Source organism: Diabrotica virgifera, chromosome 3 (genome assembly GCF_917563875.1).
Source record: "Diabrotica virgifera virgifera chromosome 3, PGI_DIABVI_V3a".
Classification (NCBI taxonomy): Eukaryota; Metazoa; Arthropoda; class Insecta; order Coleoptera; family Chrysomelidae; genus Diabrotica; species Diabrotica virgifera.
In genome coordinates, this window is record NC_065445.1 from 13,239,182 (window position 1) to 13,255,914 (window position 16,733).

A 16,733-nucleotide genomic window follows, 5' to 3' on the forward strand; every position below is an offset into this window, starting at 1 on the left:
TATCTGTCTTCGAATGAACCGAACGCAGACGTAACGTGTCTTATACGCTACGTTACGTGTCTTATACGCACAATATGAATGGTTCAATTTAAAAACCATTAAATTATATTTTTCGCAAACGAAACGCTACGTGACGAAAACGCGACGTGCATTATAATATGAGGCGACCTTAAGAGTCACACATTTCTTTGATGGATTTTTTCAGTCTGTCAATAAAAAATATATGACTGAATCCCTCCACCAATAGATTATGCTCTCAAAAGCAATAAACTACAATGCCTCTCCATGTACATCATCCGCTTCCACCTACACAAAAAAATACGTCAACTCATTTTACAAAAGGCCACCATAAATAAAGTCAAGCAACCCATTCACCATATTGGACGAAGACAAGTCTTTTTTTCCTCAACAACAACAACAAAAAATCAAAAAACATAAACCAACGTTAAGTACGACTGTCACAACAAAACTCTCGTGCTTTTTGTTCCTGTTTGAAGAAAAAAAATTAAAAAGAACCGACAGCAGGAGGGCTAGTCGGGCCATTGTCTTACAAGGATCAGGATTTTCTCGAAAGGATGTTTAACATGGAGTGTAAAATTGTTGTCAGCATAATATGCTTGTAATTTATTCTCAAATATGATGGATGATGGACGGAGAGTTATGGAGACGTAGTGTCACAGGGGGTCTTAAGTATACAATAAAATATATGATTATGTGACTGTGTGTACGGGAATGAACAAAAAATATGTTTCTGTGAATGTGTGTATTTTATCTAGTTTAAATAAAGGTTGACTGAATAAATTGTTTTGTCAAGTGCATTTCATTTGACACGATAGATAGATAAATTATAGGGAAATGCTTGAGAAAAGTAATAATGTACCAAATACATTGATAAAAATTTATATTAAATACTTACAAGGAGGTAAAAGGAAGAGTACAAATTACAGAGGAGAGATCGAAAGAATTTAATTGGAAGAGAGGTATTAAACAAGGAGGTAGTCTCAACCCGTTGCTATTCATAATAGTAATGAACGAATTGATAAGAAATACTAGAGCAAGAAGCAACTACATGCAATAATAGGATACCAGATACCGTAGATTAGAACTGGTAACAAATATAATAAAGAGTTTTTATAAAATCTTAGTTTACAAATCCTTTAAAATGCAAAATAATTAATTACGATATTTATTTATAGATTGGTAAATAACCAAACATAATAATATGATCAATTGTTTACTTGCGAATGTACTTTACACACAACGGTGTGCATTTGACGACATAGGGGTTTTCTGCTAAGCAAGCAATAACATATTATTATATAACGATAAACTTGACATAATAATGAAAAAAGTATATACAAATATGTTGATGTACTAAATAAGAGGACACGAATTGATTGGGGCGAAGTCAGTTATATTTGGACCATGACTGAGAGTGACGCTTTAGGTAGAATTTCAATGGGTACCGTCATCAACTAAGGACTATCCATATTAGTACATGTATTTGTCGACCAATAAAGTAATGATGAATAAAATAATAAATACCTTTCTATCCAGAAGTAACAACCTCATCCTATAGGAATACAAACATATTTGCATCCATCTGGCTTGCAATTTTTAGAAGCCATGGAGGTGTTATCAGGGAAATGGACCAATAAGTTTTCAATTAAAAATCTTTTAGAAATATTTTTAATATTTTCAATATTATTAATGTTTATATTAGGTTGAAAACTTTGCATAAAACTTATTTCTTTATAGTGAGAAAGAAAGAATTCCATATTATCCACAATATTCTAATTAATAAAGTGCTGAAAAAACTTTAAGAAAAATTCTTCCTCCTCTTTTCTCCATCGTTTTCTATCATATGTATATTTCTATAGTTCATAGTATTTAATGTATAATTAATTTGCTACATTTATCAATTTTTTGTCTCTGGAAATATTGCCCCATGCCTTCCCAATGCTTTGTGCTTCCTTGTCAATGGTCTTCACGCAGGTAACTTGTGTTCTATTTTGAAATTATCGATCCTTGGGGAACTCATAGCTTAAAAGATGATACAGGAGAGGAAATTTTGAGATTCCGGTGCAATAAAACTTGAACCACTAGACCAGTAGTTTTCAATGTTTTTGAGTCATATACCACAAAATTCTTATAATTATTTTTGGTACCACCTTACTGAAATACCTATGGAGGTATGTGTGTGTGTGAGAGAAAAAATGGCTTGGATTCGGGTCCGTTAGCCACAGATTTTTATTTATTTATTTATTTATTTATTTATTTAGATACCTATGGAGGTAGGTAATCTAATTAAATACAAATATGCTGGATTTTGGCTGTGTTTTGCGTTTTGTGTACCACAGATTGAGAACCCCTGCACTAGACTAATTAAGAGGAATTAATTTATTCAGATAACTCTGTTCTTTCGGGTTAAAAATAATTAGAGCAAAATTTAAAAAAAAAAAACAAAAGACCAGCCATGTAGAATATTCTGTTAAACGTGTAATGTATAGATTTTGCCTTATTTTCCTTTTGAACGTACCATAGATCACTCTATAATAATATTCTACATGCATTGGTATAATTACATAGATATAATAACACTCTTGCTCTTAATAGTCCACTTGTAGTAGTTTTTCCTTATTACTTGTCATTTTAGTCATTAATTTTCATCAACACTTGCTAGCCAATATTGATTGAAGTAGTGTGTTGATTTTTGATTGCCTGCAATACATACATGCTGATTACCAATAAAACCTTGTCAATCAAACCAATCATTGAACATAATTCCGTTTTAATCATAACAAGAAGTGATAGTGTTGTGTGAGAAACATTATTATTTCACAGAGAGAGAATGATTGTGAATTATTAAGAGCACAAAGAAATTGCATTAGTAAAATTTCTGTTTATTCATATTAAATACAGTAATTAATAACTGAGAATTAAGACAAGAATACAGTACATCTCTATTATTTAATATATGCAGAAAGTTTTAGTTTTCCACTCCGTATGTGAGATAGAAAGCACTGGTTGAGATTGGGATATTTGTTTTAAAAACATCTCTCATTTTCCGAAGGCGTCCCAACCTTACACTTCTGAGTAGATATAGCTCATTCAACTTTGGATTTCCGAGCGAGCGGTGATGAAGATTCTGATGCTTCAGTTTTAGATCCCGATTATTCTGCCGAATAATCCTACCAAAATTAATACACATAGTTTCAAAAGTTATGCATCACCCCTCGCATTCACGATGTTTACGCTTTTATAAATCCGTATCTTTATCACATCTTTAATGGACCTTTTTTTATAAAAAATATACCATTTTTGGTTTTTTATTTTATTTGATTACCCATTTAATTGACCTGGTTTTGCCAAGGTGTAAACATTTGAAAAATTTATTCTGGTGAAATTTTCAAAAACGTGATTAAAAATGAATCTTACTTTAATTTCTGAGTTGGACCGTATAAGAATTATCGATTTAGTTGAAGAAGGCCATTCACAGCGGTTCGTGGCGGAAAGAGTGGGTGTTTCTCAGAGTGATGTCTCACGGATATGGAATAGGTTTCTGGAGAAAAACTCGATACGGAATAGAGCTCGGTCTGGTAGACCCCCAGTTAGCAATGATTGACAGAATAGATATATCAGAATTTCCATCTGTAGAAATTCTTTTATGTCTGTACTAGCCCTACAAAGAGAATTCAGGCATGCTGCAGGAGTCAGAGTATCGTTGGCTGCAATAAGAAGAAGAATTGTAGACTCAGGTTTGAGGAGTCGTCGACCAATAAGAGTTCCTCAACTACAACCTAGACATGTTTTGGACCGCCTCCACTGGGCTCAAGAACACATATAGCTCCCCCAACAGTTTTGGAATTTTGCGCTTTTTTTAGACGAGACCAGAATCTGTTTAAATAGTGATAACCGGCAAATTCGTGTGTGGCTAGTTGTGCAGCTCTTGTTGGCTCTCGCCACATACAAATTCGCCGGTTATCACTATTCTTGTCTCGTCTGAAAAAAACACAAAATTCCAAAACAGTTGGAGGAGCTCTATGTGTTCTTGAGCCAACTGAAGGCGGTCCAAAATATATCTAGGTTGTAGATGAGAAACTCTTATTGGTCGACGACTCCTCAAACCTGAGTCTAAAATTCTTCTTCTTATTGTAGACAACGATACTCTGACACCTGTAGCATGCATGAATTCTCTTTGGAGGGCTGGTGCAGACATCGAAGACTTTATAAGGATGAAAATTCTGATATGTCTATTCTGTCGATCATTGGTAACTCGAGGTCTACCAGACCGAGCTCTATTCCATATCGAGTTTGTCTCCAGGAACCTATTTCATATCCGTGTGACATCACTCTTAGAAATACCCACTCTTTCCTCCACGAACCGCTGAGAATGGCATTCTTCAACTAATTCGATAATTCTTATACGGTCCAACTCAGAAATTAAAGTACGACTCATTTTTATTCACGTTTTCAAAAATTTCACCAGAATAAATTTTTTAAATGTTTACACCTTGGCAAAACCAGGTCAATTAAATGTGTAATCAAATAAAATAAAAACCAAAAATGGTATATTTTTTATAAAAAAGGCCCATTAAATATGTGATAAAGATACGGATTTATAAAAGCGTAAACATCGTGAATACGATTTTTATACATAACTTTTGAAACTATGTGTAGTATGGTATAACTAGATCCAAACCCACACATCCAAAGTGAAAGTTATCCTCCAACACCAAATTGTTCTATATGGTCTACGTCTACATAATGTTCAGAAAAAAGTCACACCATTTTGAGCGTCGGGTTTGGGGGGAGAGGGGGGAGAAATCGGTAAATTCGTAGTTTTTTAAGTTTTTCGTCAATGTTTCTAAAACTATGCGGTTTAGCATGAATAACCTTCTATACAAAAATGTTCTACATTAAATTTGAAACAAAAAAGGCCCTATGCATAATGCCTCTAAAATGAACGGTTCCAAAGTTACGAAGGTAGTATAGTATAATTGGTCCAAAAAAGGCCTAACCCAGACATTAAAAGTAAAAGTTTTCCTCCAACACCAAATTGTTCTATATGGTCCAGATATTGTTCAGTAAAAAGTTACACCATTTTGACCGTCCGGTGGAGGGGGCGGGTAGATGGGGGAGGAATCGGTAAATTAGTAGTTTTTTAGGTTTTTCGTCAATATTTCTAAAAATATGCTTTAGCGTAAACAATGTTCTATACAAAAATGTTCTAGATCAAATTTAAAACAAAAAAGGTCCTATACAAAATTGTTATAAAATCAACGATTTCAGAGTTACAGAGGGTGAAAAGTGGAGGTTTTCGATACTTTTTATATTTGTTGGGCAATTTATAATATTTTACTGATTGAAAGAAATTTTCTTTAACAGGATATGCTATTTCAGTGGCTGATGGTATGTTAGTGATAAGCCCTTGAAGAACCGTCAACCTCACTGCCCAAAATCATCATCAATTTCCCAAAAAATACAAGAAGTATCGAAAACCTCCACATTTCACAATCAGTAACTCTGGAACCGTTGATTTTATAGCAATTATCGATAGGACCATTTTTGTTTTAAATTTTATGTAAAACGTTTTTGTATAGAACATTGTTTACGCGTAAACATAGTTTTAGAAATATTGACGAAAAACGTAAAGAAACTACTAATTTACCGACTTCTCCCCATCTCCCCCCCTCCAAACCGGACGCTCAAAATGGTGTAACTTTTTACTGAACAATATGTGGACCATATAGAACAATTTGGTGTTGGAGGAAAACTTTTACTTTGAATGTCTGGGTTAGGCCTTTTTTGGACCAATTATACTATACTACCTCCGTAACTTTGGAACCGTTCATTTTAGAACGATTATGTATATAGGGCCTTTTTTATTTCAAATTTAATGTAGAACATTTTTGTATAGAAGGATGTTCATGCTAAACCTCATAGTTTTATAAAAAATATTGACGAAAAACGTAAAAAACTACGAATTTACCGACTTCTCCCCCCTCTCCCGCCAAACCCAAAAAGGTGTGACTTTTTTCTGAACATTATATGGACCATATAGAACAATTTGGTGTTGGAGGATAACTTTCACTTTGGATGTCTGGGTTATGTCATTTTTTGAACCAATTCTATCATACTATAATGTCTACCAAAATTAAATGATAGCAAGAACCATGTGCATGTTTCATCTTCCAAAAAATAGGAATTGAAGTGGTCCAAAAAGACAAAAACCCAAATCAAGGTAACTTTGCAGTTCAAATAAAAAAACATATGAAGACCATTCTCATTTGCCAAAAATGTGATGTAGCCTTATGTATTTTTTATAGGTACCTATACTATATAACAGAAATAAAGTTTGAAATAAATTTTACAACTTTTGTCTCTTCTCTTTTTGAACTTTTCTGAGTACTTCTCTTAACTTTTGTTTCAGTGTGTATATGTAGCGGTAGAAATCTTTACCACCGATGGTAAATATTCTACTTCCCACTGGTAGCAATATTTACCAACCCATAAAAGAAAAAATTTAAAAAAAATCCATTTAAAAATAAAAATTCCGGTAGAAATCTTTACCAGTACTGGTAAATACTCAAATTCCCAGTGGTAACAATATTTATTTACCACCTCATAAAAGAAAAAATTGAAGATAATCTCTTATTTTTCAGGTAACTTATCTTAATACCTTGTATTTGATTTCACAATTTAAAAACTATTTGTCTTAAAAAGAAGAAATGATTTCTAAAGGGTTAATAATATGCTGTGTTTATTATCTTGAGGAGATGATCATGTATACAGGTATAATAAAAAAGATAAACGATATATGCGTACATAAATCCTTCTATACTGCTTAAATAATTGCCCGTGGTGTAATAAAAAAATGTTTCAAAACTTTTAAAAATACACAACATACATATACAACCGATAATATCTCCACAGTAGCTCAAATTAAAAAAACCGTAGAATTAATGTTTTCGTCCCAAACATTTTCGTTTTAATTTCGGGTGTTAAGACACATTTATCTCAACATAAATCTGTTGAATATATTCCGAGTATTAAACTAAATAAGCGGTTTCTACAAGAATCTTCTCGTTCTGGATAAATACTTAATTAATTCGAATAACTCCACTTTTATCGTTAATAAACTTGACCAAAATAGGGGTATGGACTGCTCTTACAGCATCCCACTTGACTGGGCATATTTTGATAACTATCTAAGAGTTTACATTGGAATTCAAGAAGATGCTTTACCAGCGGCGCCTCGAATAAGTTGTTTTTCTTTTAATACTCCGATCAAAAGTCGACGGATACTTCAAGAATGTAATGTGCTGCTTATATTAAGTTAAGGGTATATCAAGAAAGTTTATTAAACGGCAAGACCAAATCAATATTTATTCCACTACCGAAAAGCCAAACACACAACACTACCACGAGTTACTTCTGATAAGCCTTATGAGTCACGTAGTAAAACTCTTATTTGAGGTCATACATAACCGAATCTATAAAAGGTGCGAAACAATCATCGGAGACGATTAGTTTAGATTCAAAAGCCCTATTCAATTTACTAGTTCTGATCCAAAAATGCTACGACCAACAGAAAGATATATGTGTATGTTTCATAGACTTCGAAAAAGCATTTGATAGAATAAGATACGATCTACTACCAGAACTATTGCAGGAAGTCGGTTTAGATAAGAAAAACATAACTAAAAGACACTACTAAAAAACTTATACCTGAACCAAAACGCCAGAATTAGGGTCTAGGACGTTTCATCGCCGCCGTTTCGATGCCGCCAGTTCGATGCCGATGTCGGCCGATTCATCGCCAGTCAATTAATCGCTATCTGATATATTTCCGAATTTTCAAATGTTACAATTATTAGTTATTTTTAGTATTAATTAGGAATTCTAGGAAATGCAAGATATGACCGCGATGAAATGGACTGGCGATGAACCGACGGCATCGAAACGGCGGCGATGAACCGGCGGCGATGAAACGTCGCATTTCGCCAGAATTAGGATCGGAAGTCTTGACGTCCGCAGAAGTAAAAACTAGGAGGAGAGTTAGACAAGGATGTATTTTGTCACCTACTGTCACATTTATTATGTATATTTATTATATATTTATATTTATGCAATAGGCGACTACCAAAGCGGATTCAGACCGGGAAGGTCGACCATAGACCAGATCTTCGTCCTACGCCAGGTGTTGGAAACAAACTGGGAATTCAACCGCGACGTACACCAAATCTTCGTGGACTTTAAACAAGCTTATGATTCTGTTAGCAGAGAGGCATTATGGGAGACTATGGTAGAAATGGGAGTACCTGGAAAGCTGGTACGATTAGCACAGGTGAGCACGGAGAACGCTTTCGCACAAATCAGAATTGGCAGCACCACGTCGGAGGAATTCCTCATTGACACCGGGCTTAGACAAGGAGATCCTCTCGCCCCCCTGCTGTTTAACTTCGCACTGGAACATGCAGTAAGAAAAGCTCAGCCACAACTGACAAACGGATTTGCAGCCCAAGGATCGAAAATACTATTAGCCTTTGCGGATGACGTGGACACAATTGCACAATCCACCAGAGATGCAAAAGAAGTTTTCACTCTATTCGAGAACGGAGCCAAGGAAGTTGGTCTTAAGGTCAACGAGGACAAGAACAAGTACATGGTGGTTACGAAGAACCCAAGACCAAGGGTTAGACAAAACGTAACAATTAATGAATACAACTTTGAAGTCGTCAAAGAATTTAAGTACCTGGGAGCGATCATAACATCTGAAAATAAATATGAAAAGGACGTGGCAACCAGGATCATTGCAGGAAACAGGACATATTACTCATTAATGACCCTACTTAAATCAAAAATACTCTCAAGACCATGGTCTCAGGATCATGCTGATGACTCACATTTATTCCGAGTTTCTATTTGAAGAGGTACTGAAAGATTCCAAGGACGGAGTCAAGGCGAATGGCATAACTATCAACAGCATCAGATACGCCGATGATACGGTGTTGATTGCGGACTTCGACTTCGGTCTACAACGACTCATCAACAGGATAACTCAATCTGTGAGTAATTCGATATTAAAATAAACATTAAGAAAATCAAAGTAATGTCAATCCGAAAAAAAGAACAGTATGCACCTGAACCTTGCACAAAAAACGTTCACATTTTACAACACGTCAATAAATTGAAGTACCTAGGGTGTTGGATCGATAGCAGCCTATATCTTGATCTTGATCAGAAAACCGTTAAAAAATCAAAAGACTGCTATGTAACTGTCAAATAAAATTCGAAATTCGACTACGTTTATCAAAATGCTACTTCTCTTTTCTATGCAGTTGAAACGTGGACCCTTAAAACATCAACCATAATTGATCGGAGGCCTTTGAAATGTAGGAAACCGAAGAATAGGGGTCGCCAACTTCTTGAAAATTTCAAGATCTTGTCTTGATCTTGTCTTGATTTCAAGACAAGATCAAGACAAGAAGTAATTTTTGATTTCAAGACCAGACAAGAAATTTTATGTCAATACCAAGATTTCTTGTCAAGAAAACAAGAAATCTTGAAATATCTTGACTAATAATGAAAACTCTAAGACATATTTATTTGTGAAAAAGATAACATTATTTTGACATAACATAACGTATTTTAATTTATTGAACACTTATTTTGCTAAATCGATTTACAAAAATGTAAATTAAAAATAGTAATTAATGATACCTACCTAATCCTGTTGAAAATAAAATTGCAAACTACATTTTATTTTAAATAACAAATTTAGCACCTTTTTGAAATCGGAATTGATAAGCCATGAAGTAAGGCAGATAAAACTTCTCACGGAGTCAAAGCCCAGCCGATTTCTTGGCTCTGTTCTTGTTAAAGCTGCGCTTGAAAATAGTCTATCCGCAGGTATGATACTGATGTTGCTGGCGTTTCCAGAAAATCCTTGGCCATTTTCGGTAATGACGTATAGATATTTTCGTGTCTTCTCCACCAATCAGGTATATTCTCAGAATCTTCTGACGTAATAGGCCCATTTATGTATTTTTCTATTTCATACTTCAAAGATTGTAAGTTATCATTATCAGCTTTCTAAATAATATCTAAATCAAGTTCGTTATCTTCTTTTTTCAGACTAAGTGCTGGCTCTGGTATTGGATTCTGTAAATCATTCATGGATTTATTACAGTAGTTAGCTTTAACTATTTCTTCAAATTTTTGTACTGCCTCTGATTGGAAAAGCTTTCCCCAAGATGAAGAGGAAAATGCCTCTACTTTGTGCCGAGGACCCAAAATAAGAACTATACAGGATAATCTACAATTAGTTTTATTATAGTTTTCAGTATTTTATCTCTCGCAGCTTGAATTCAGTAACGTCTCTATCAATTTTATTATCAAGTAAATGGTAAATGAGCTCAATATTTCCAGTTTATCTAAAAGTAAGTTTACTCCAATTACCACCGATGGGAGTGTGCAATATTTTTCCCCTTCGAGTATTGTAAGAAAGTGCTTTAAAGCTTCTCAGATACTGACAAAATTTACTGATCAGAACCCATTCGTCATCTAATACAATTATTTTGTATTTTGCAATTATTTAGATTTTTGATGTTGTCGCAAAACATTTTTTACACTTAAACACCATGTTGGCATCTCGAAAGTTGAATGCCACTTTGTAGGCACGTCTAATTTTGGCATAGTCATTTAGTCATCCTAGGGTAAGCACAGAACAAGTGGATCTCGGTGGAGGTGGATGTGGAGGTCGCGGTCGATGTCGACATCCATGTAAAACAAACACATTGTAGTGAATGGAAGAGAACAGAGCAGTTAAGTCGCGGTGGAGGTTTAGCGCGATGCCATCCAGGAGGTTTACATCGATGCTTTTGAAAATAAAATGAGTTTGTTTTACATGGATGTCTACTGCGCGGCCTACAAGGATGATCTGAGATGATACTTTTTATATAATCCCTTTTTTGTATTCAGTTTATTTTTTGAATTTCTAAAGTAATTAAATTCAGTAAATTTTTGAAACATGAAGGAGGATCTTATTATTTACAGCCAATTAATAGTGGTTCTAGCTCGACTGACAGCGCAGGTGACCTCCTTGCTATGTGCTGTTGACATCGACCGCGACTTAACTAGTGGCATCTACCGCGACCTACACCTCCACCGCGACTTACTTGTTATGTGCTTACCTTTACAATTTATGGCCTCGCAAGCATAGTTTAAGTGGCATTTGCCCTGAGTTTTTGATATTTTCTGACATGTTTAATTTGACTTACAGGAGAGTTGAAATCCAAAGCAGTATCATTTATACTACTTCGATCTTATCCTCCAAATAATCAAAGTCCTTTTCGATGTCGACACTGTTATGATTTGATTCAACCATTTTTATGAAATCCTGGACAGCTAAGTTAAGAATATTTGCGAAACCTACAAAATGCTTATTTTAAGCATGCAACTACAAATCAAATTTGGCGTTCGTCAAGTGGCAGTGGCAGTGGAGGCCGTGTTAGCACGCAACGCAATAAAAAGGTCGCCGGGGAATCACCGGACCGGGTAATCAAGAAAATTCAAGATCTTGAAATTTCTTGAGTCAAGACAAGATATAAGATACCAAGAAAACATCAAGAAAAGATTTTTTTTAATTTCTTGATTTTTTCTCAAGACAAGTCAAGAAGTTGTGGTCAAGACAAGAATTCTTGTCTTGTCGACCCCTACCGAAGAATCCTCAAAATTTCATGGGCATTGCATACCTCAAACGAAGAAGTGCTGCATAGAATAGGCAGGGAAAGAGAACTTTTCAACACAGTGAAAGTTAGAAAAATATCATACCTAGTTTACATACTGAGAAATAATAAGTGCCAATACGCTAAGAAAACTTGAACATCTCGGGCATATAATGAGAGGTAGCAGATACAGGATACTGCAGTAAATACTCAACGGAAAGATCGACGGAAAAAGAGGAATTGGTAGGAAGAAATATTCATGGCTCCGAAACCTTCGTCAATGGACTGGCTTATCAGCAGATGAATGTTACATGCTGCGCAAGATCGAGAACAATATCGGCAAATGGATATGGAAGCTACCCACGCCTAAAATTTGGGCAAGGTACTTAAAAAAGAAGAATATGCTCAACTTATAGTAAAAGGAAAGATCGAGGGATAGATAGGACAAGGAAAAGACTGTCGCGACTAAGAAACATCTGACAATGGACATGTCTAAATTTTGAACAGCTAATAAGAACAGCTGAACACAGACAAGGCAGACACAGACATATTATAACTAGAAGAAGAGAAGGCATGGAACGAATGATAGTTAAAGGCAAAGTAGCGGGCGTGGAAGATCTCCATTACGATGGTCGGACCAAATAACGAACAGGACTGGTTACTCATTCTCAGAAGCAAGACAACACCCACAGAAGAGAGATAGTTGGACAGAAATAGTCAAACAAATTAAATGATGCCACTACATCCTTACGAAGAAGAAAAGATAAAAGAGAGATGGTTCTTTAATCCAAAACTACTGTTGTTTCAGTGACGATGTTGTTTATATCGATTCTACAAAGTACAGACGATTTAATTCTACAACTACCTCGTTGCTACCACTTTAAATCCGTACGCCTATGGATCGTTGAACCATTAACAAAATATATTGTTGTATTCTGATCTGGATTACGATAAAGAATTTATATCTGCATATGGAAAGACCTGGGTGCTTGTGCTTGCTGCTTGCCTACCTGTTGCTCTTTGTTTACTATTCCTTTTTTGTGCGCCGTTTAGTACGTTTACGTTTGGACTCGTTGTTTTTTTGTGTGTGGTCTCAGTTTGTTATCTTCTAGACAGAACAAACCAGGTAAAAACAGTAGCTGCTGTTGATTCATTATTACATAATTCAGAGTATTTGTTTTTTGGGAAAGAATGCGAGAAATGTTTGAGGATGTCGTATTCATATACGGGTCTTTTTGTCTTGTAGTAGTTGAGATTAAGAAGGGCAGATTGGTTAAAGAAGGTCATTAGAGATGGGAATGGAATGTAAATGTAGGTTTGAGTGGGTGAGTATTTAGAAGTGTTTGAAACACTTATCTCCCAATACACTTTTCCATTGTTCTCAGTTTATTAAAAATCTTTATAAATTAGCAGAAGAATTTTATAATTTATCAAAGGTAATACCACGAGTCCTCTAAATTTTATCGATAAATTTTTTTGTTTTTACGAAAACTTCTTTATTTGGTAAAATTACGAAAACAAACCGAATGATAAAATCACGAGTCCGAAGGACGAGTGATTTTATCCATTTCGGTTTGTTTGAGTGATTTTACCCTAAATAAAGAAGTTTAAGTATGAAAACGAAAAAATTTATCAAGCAAAATTTAGAGGACGAGTGGTATTTGAAAAGATTATTTTGTGAACCAATATGTATTATTAGTAAATACGGGCATCTGTGAAATATTTTTAAGACAACTAGGATCAATGTTTTACTAATTCTACTAATATAATGTGTATTTTAAAAGTAACTATTGTTCCAAAATATTACGTTGTAAATATTCGAATCCTTTTATGTGATAACACTGGTTTGTTGAAATCGGCAACAAAATAGAAGAATTAGTTCTGTGTTCTGTGTACGGTTTACATCGGTTCTGTTTGACGTTTATGAAAAGTTTAGAAATATTTATTTTGAAAATAAAAACTGTAGAAAATCTGAGTATATCGTGGTTAGTGTTTTTAAAATATCTATGTACCAGGGCTGTTCATAAATTAAGTTAGTAAACACAGGTATGTACGTATTATGTGAAATTTAGGGTACCGTAAGTTTTATCAGGGAAGAGACTGTTTTATCAAGGAAGAGGCTGTTTTATCAGTATTACACTCAATGATTGGCTAGAACGACGCCTGGTGATTGGCTGAAAAAACAAAAACGTCAGAATTTAACAGGTGAAAAAATAATCAAAATAAAATTTTAATTTTGAAACTATTTGAAATAAGCTTTCATATTATATTTTATGTTCTTTTAAAATTCGAACTCCAACCTGTTATTGGCCTATACATATATGGTCCAACCTAGTCTCGAGAACGCTAAAATTGGCTTTTTTCGGCATTTGCAATTGTTTATTTGCATTTTATGCTTAAGGGGGTAGGCGGAAAATCTTGGTCCAACAGTATTTAAATGCATTTATTTAAAAAAATATATATACGTAGAATGAAAGATTAGATTATTACCGAGGGCCGAAAGTCTGAAAATTTTATATCGTTTATTTTAATAAGTTACTTACTTATTCCCCTTCACTCCATGCGGAGCATAGGACGTCAACTGTCAGCCTCCCTTCTATCCTATCCTTTGCACTAATTGATTTTTATTTCTGCCCAGGTTTTCCTAATAACATTAATTTCTTTCTCACTACTTCTTTTCCACGTTTCTACGGGTCTACCTGGTCTTCTCTTTCCACGTGGTGTGTATTCTAGGGCTTGCCTCGCTATGTCTGTCTCAGGTGTCCTTCGTGTGTGCCCCATCCAACTCCATTTCCTTTTGCATATTGTCTTAGATATAGGTTCCTGGTTAGTTATTGTCCATAATTCTTGCTCAAATATGCGGTTTGGCCAGTAAATATTAAGAAGTTTCCTTAGACATTTTTATTTATGAACACCTGCACCTGTCGGATACATTTTCTTGACACTTTCCAAGTTTCTGATCCGTATAGTAGCCCAGTCTTCACGTTGCTGTTGAATAGTCTTATCTTTATTTTACTTGTCATCTGACGTGAAGACCACATTTTCCTTAGCATATTGAATGCTTTTTGAGATATTCCTATTCTCTGTTTTAACGTCCTGCTCCGTCCCTCCTTTGTTGTTCAAAATATAGCCCAAGTACTTAAATTTCTCTACCGTTTCTAATTCCGTGCCTCCCGGTGATATTCCCATTTCTCTTGGTGTATTTATTTTCATTATCTTAGTTTTTCTGACGTTTATGTTAAGTCCGACTTTCTTCCCTGTCTGCCTCTGCTACTTTTTCAGTTTTGCGTTGCATGTGTTGTCTTTTTTCTGTTAAAAGGCATATATTATCATCTGCAAATTTCAAGTCCTCATTGGTTAAAAACATTCAATCTTATTCCAGTCACAGTACTAGTAGCCTTGGACATGCTTCAGTCGATTACTATGATGAATAAAGTAGGAGAAAGCACAAAGCCTTGCCTTATTCCTGTACCAATATCTATTTGTTCTGTTAACTTTCCTTCGTAGAGTATGCGTGCTGTGGATCTTTTGTAGAACAGTTTTATAATTCTCATATACTTGGGAGGCATTCCAATTTAATAAGTTACAGGTGTGAAAAAAAAACCGATAATTTAGTGTGATTTTTAATTTCAAATATTTAGTTCAAACGAAACTTTTTTTTATTCTAAGAGACTTTCGGCCCTCGGTAATAATGTAATATTTTATTATGCGTTTAAATTTTTCAAAAATATTTATTAGCTTTGAATGCATGCATTTAAATAGCATTGGAACAAGATTTTGCGCCTACCCCCTTGAATGTTGATTTTATTGCCTAATTAACTATAATTATTTAAGGTAAAATAAGTCAAACTTAAGGCTACTTAACCTTTAGCCTTAAGTTTGACTCATTTTACCACTAATTAATTGTATTATTATATGTATGAATATTTTTTACCATTTTAATGTGTATAATATTAATTTATTCCTTAATTTCTTATGGTCCTCAACATACCTAATGGTCAATGTATTCACCACCTGCGATGGTCAATCTATTTTTTACTGTGTAAGATTTTGACTGTTTTGTATATCGTCCTATCCCTGCGAAAAGTCACTAACTGACATTTTGTGTGAAATATACTTAACTACATATATAGTGGTCTACTGTGGGCAGTTTGTTCATCTGTAGAAGTCTCTAACTGCAAAACTGAACGGAACATAGTAATTTAAAATTGGTATTAATCATTATATGACATGTAACAAAAATATAAAACTGGTTAAATTCATTAACGGAGTTAACGACTTTTTCCAATAAAATCAATGTGTTATAATATAATATATTATAGGGAATATTGTATGTTAAAAAATCACTAATGGTATTTAGTGACTTTTGCCACAATAGTGTTCTCTACAAAACCATAAAACCAAAGTCGCTGATATTGACTTTGTCAAAGAACATATTAATATGTTTTCTTCAATGTAGTCGCACTACTGTAGGAAAAGTACAAAGAGACACTACTTGGACTCCAAGTTATCTATTTGCAAAATGTACTAATTATTTACTATACTCATTATGTGAAAAAAAAAATAAAGTTCCAGTGGGTCATTCAGTATACCGAAAAGTTTTTTGTGAATCGTACAATTTGTCATTTTTTGTACCAAAGAAAGACTAGTGCCCTTTGTGTAATAAAGTTTCTGAGGCAAAATTAGCAGGAGAACTAACAGAAGATCTGGAACAGTGCTTTAATGAGCATATTCAACGAAAAGAAGCAGCCTATGAGGCAAAAACCAATGACAAAATAGGTCACAAGAAGGTGCTACATTTATGTCAGCAACATTTGATATATGCAAGCTGTTTTTCAGATACCCTCAGGAAATGTATCTTTATTATATTACAGCCGTAAACTGTGTATTTACAATTTATGCATTTATAAAGTTTAAACATGGGTACACTGGACCTTACGTCAAACTCAATGTAAGTGGAAAAGGTCGTCAACCCTATGTTACTGAAATTAAGAAAGCATA

General features: G+C 34.4%; 2 protein-coding genes across 4 annotated transcripts in view; one reads left to right on the plus strand and one right to left on the minus strand.

Moving 5' to 3' along the window:
• The window catches only part of LOC114349398 (netrin receptor UNC5C), a 1,236,422-nt gene that overhangs the window by 888,009 nt on the left and 331,680 nt on the right, over positions 1–16,733 (plus strand). The window lies entirely within an intron of this gene.
• LOC114349409 (EH domain-containing protein 1-like) overlaps positions 1–16,733 on the minus strand; it is a 149,861-nt gene that overhangs the window by 48,471 nt on the left and 84,657 nt on the right. The window lies entirely within an intron of this gene.